Consider the following 4,358-nt stretch of genomic DNA (forward strand, 5'->3'; position numbering starts at 1 on the left):
TCATAGTTAAGGCCATCCTGTTGTCTTCAGTCCTACCTCCTGCTGCTACTCGGGAGCCTCACGCTATGAATCACCACTCTTCTCTCCTATGTATTCAACTATTGCCCTTCAGAGTGATCCTTCCCATTAACATTTGAACATGCAACAAATATTTCCCAACCTAAAAATGGGAATGCAGCCCGCCCTCCCTTTCCAGTTCCTACCGCACCCTCCCCTTACCATCACAGCAAAAATTCTTTTAAGGACTTTGCTCCATCCAGTTGCTCAAGCCTCATTCTCAGCCCATTACAGTCTCCTTCACCCTCGTCACCCCATAAAGCCCTTGACGTGATGCCTACATGATCCCTAAATCAGCAATTTTTGACTCCCAGAAAAATTAGACTCTTGACCTCTCCCTTCTATCAATCACAGCCCTTTTCCTCGACCACTGCTACCTCCTTCCCTGTATCTCTCCCCTGCCCCTCAAACTCCTACCCAGCATTTTGTCTCCTTTCTAGCACATATGTTTCCTTTTCATTAAGTGTTTAAGAGGTTTAACCCTCAACCCAGGGTCCTCTCAAACCAGTCTCCTCTAATCTGTGCAAGGATACAATAGTCACACCACTTAGATGCCTGAAAAAGCAAGCACAACTCAAACTTGTCCAGCCTAAGCCTTGTGCTCTTCCTCTCCTACCCCCAAGTGTGTCCTCTTGGATTGTTCCCTATCTCTGTGAGTGCCACCTCCCCTGAGTTTTAAATGACTCTTGGCATCGTTTCACTTATCTCCATTTCTACCTGAGTCCAGCCATCATCTCTTCTTGAACCATTGTAAGTATATTAAAATAATCTGCCTTGACCACTCTGGCTCCCTTTCAGTCTGATCTCTGCATTAAAGCCAAAACGTGGGTTCCGTCCCTGGGTGGAGAAGATTCACTGGAGGAGGGGATGGCAACCCAACTCCAGTATTCTTGGCTGGAGAATCCCATGGACAGAGGAGACTGGTGGGTTACATTCCATGGGGTCGCAGTCAGACACGACTAGAGTGACTTTGCACACATGCACATAATCTTTCTAAAAATCAAACCTGTGTGTACCAGTGTTGTTACTTAAAACACTTCATATCTTCTCATTGCTTGTAGAATAAAAACCAACATTCCTTTTTCTCGGAGATTTTAATCATGCATAAAATACAGTAAGATAATCCTTAAGTGCCCATCACACAATTTCAGCCGTCACCAACACATGGTCAATCTTTTTTTTTTTCTTTGCGGCACCTTGAGGCTTGTGGGATCTTAGTTCCCCAACCTGGGATCAAACCCACGCCCCCTGCAATGGAAGGGCAGAGTCCGAACTACTGGACTGCCAGGGAAGTCTGATACATGATCAGTCTTGTTTCCTCTCTGACCCAGCCACATTTCCTATCTCGATAGTATTATTTTGAAGCAAATCCTAGGCATTATATATCTCCAAAAAATTAAGAACTTTAAATTCAAATCTTTAAAAAATTAGCATTTAATAGCAAGTATCTAATCCATGTTCAAATGCCATTGTACTAACCAAAATCATTAACATGGCCATAGCCTTTCATTTTCTGGCCCCTGCTTGCTTTTCTAGCTGTTTTTTCACTCAGACCACTCTTCTCTGTGCTTTGACTGCACTGGCTTTTTAGCTTCTCCTCTCATGAGGCCTTTGATTTTTTTCGCTTTGCTAGAATGTCACCTTCCCATTTCTTTGTTATCCCTCAGCTTGAGCATCACATTCTAAGGGATACCTGCGCTTACTGCCCAACTTAAAATTTCTTTATTCACATAAAACTCCATTCCTTTTCTTTGGAGCACCTTAAAGTTCACAAGACTAACATAGGAACCATATAGCGCATCGCCTAGAACCCTGGGGAAACAGACTCTTGGAGGATACAAACAAAACCTTGTGTGCACCAGGACCCAGGAGAAAGGAGCAGTGACCCCACAAGAGACTGAGCCAGACTTGCTTGTGAGTGTTCAGGAGTCTCTGGTGGAGGCATGGGTTGACAGTGGGCTGCCATGGGGTCAGGGGCACTGAATACAACAGTGTTGGCATAAGTCTTTTTGAAGGAGGTTGCCATTGCGCCCATTACCCCTACTGTAGTTTGGCCTCAGGCCAAACAACAGGGAGGCAACATAGCCCCACCCATCAACAAGAAATTGGATTAAAGATTTTCTGAGCATTGCCCCACCCCCCCACCACCACATCAGAACAAGACCCAGATTCCCCCCATAGCCAATCCCTCCCATCAGGAAACTTGCACAAGCCTCTTAGCCTTATCCGTCAGAGGGCAGACAGAATGAAACCACAATCACAGAAAATGAACCAAACTGATCACATGGAGCACAGCCTTTTCTAATCCAATGAAACTATGAGTCATGCTGTGTAGGGCCACCCAAGACAAATGGGTCATGATGGAGAGTTCTGACAAAACGTAGTCCATTGAAAAGTAATTGCGACCCCCTGGACCGTAGGCTACAAGGCTCCTCTGTCCATGGACTTTTCCAGGCAAGAGTACAGGAGTGGGTTGCCATTTCCTTCTCCCTTTTTCGTGGTCCATTGGAAAAGGGAATGGCAAACCACTTCAGTATTGTTGCCTTGAGAACACCATGAACAGCTTGAAAAGGCAAAAAGATATGACACTGAAAGATGAACTCCCCAGGTCGGTAGGTGCCCAATATGCTGCTGGAAATGAGTGAAGAAGAAATAACTCCAGAAAGAGTGAAGGGATAGAGCCAAAGCAAAAAAACACCTGGTTGTGGATGTGACGTTATGGCAGTAAAGTCTGATGCTGTAAAGAGCAATATTGCATAGGAACCTGGAATGTTAGGTCCATGAATCAAGGCAAATTGGAAGTGGTCAAACAGGAGATGGCAAGAGTGAGCATCGACATTTTAGGTATAGGTGAACTAAAATGGACTGGAATGGGTGAATTTCACTCAGATGACCATTTTATCTACTACTGTGGGCAAGAATCCCATAGAAGAAATGGAGCAGCCCTCATAGTCAACAAGAGTCCAAAATGCAGTATTTGGATGCAATGTCAAAAATGACAGAATGATCTCTGTTGGTCTACAATGCAAACCATTCAATATCACAGTAATCCAAGTCTGTGCCCTAACCACTAATGCCAAAGAAGCTGAAGTTTAAACCATTCAATATCACAGTAATCCAAGTCTATGCCCTAACCACTAATGCCAAAGAAGCTGAAGTTGTTTCTTCTTGTATGAAGACCTACAAGACCTTCTAGAACTAACACCAAAAAATGTATATATATCCTTTTCATCATAAGCGACTGGATGCAAAAGTAAGAAGTCAAGAAATACTTGGAATAATAGGCAAGTTTGGCTTGGAGTACAAAATAAGGCAGGGCAAAGGCTAATAGAGTTTTGCCACGGGAAAACACTGGTCATAGCCAACACCCACTTCCAAAAACACAAGAGATGACTTCACACGTGGACATCACCAGATTGTCAATACCGAAATCAGATTGACTATATTCTTTGCAGCCAAGACAGAGAAGCTCTATACAGTCAGCAAAAACAAGACTGGGATCTGCTGTGGCTCAGATCATGAACTCCTTATTGCCAAATTCAGACTTAAATTGAAGAAAGTAGGGAAAACCACTGGATCATTCAGGTATGGCATAAATCCTTTATGATTACACAGTGGAAGCTACAAATAGATTCAAGAGATTAGATCTAATAGAGTGCCTGACGAACTATTGATGGAGGTTCATAACACTGTACAGGAGGCGGTGATCAAAACCATCTCCAAGAAAAAGAAATGCAAAAAAAGGCAAAATAGTTGTCTGAGGAGGCCTTACAAATAGCTGAGAAAAGAAAAGGAGTGAAAGTCAAAGGAGAAAAAGAAAGATATATCTGAATGCAGAGTTCCAAAGAATGACAAGGAGAGATAAGTAAGCCTTCCTAAATGATCAATGCAAAGAAATAGAGGAAACAACAGAATGGGAAAGACTAGAGATCTCTTCAAGAAAATGAGAGATACTAAGGGAACATTTCATGCAAAGATGGGCACAATAAAGGACAGAAATGCTATGGACCTAAAACAAGCAGAAGACATTAAGAAGAGGTGGCAAGAATACACAGAAGAACTCTATAAAAAATATCTTAATGACCCAGATAACCATGATAATATGATCACTCACCTAGAGCCAGACATCCTGGAATGCAAAGTCAAGTGGGGCTTAGGAAGCATCACTATGAACAAAGCTCTTGGAGGTGATGGAATTCCAGCTGAGCTATTTCAAGTCCTAAAAGATGATGCTGTGCAAGTGCTACACTCAATATGCCAGCAAATTTGGAAAACTCAGCAGTGGCCACAGGACTGGAAAA

The sequence above is a fragment of the Bos mutus genome, chromosome 1, assembly GCF_027580195.1.
Source record: "Bos mutus isolate GX-2022 chromosome 1, NWIPB_WYAK_1.1, whole genome shotgun sequence".
Classification (NCBI taxonomy): domain Eukaryota; kingdom Metazoa; phylum Chordata; class Mammalia; order Artiodactyla; family Bovidae; genus Bos; species Bos mutus.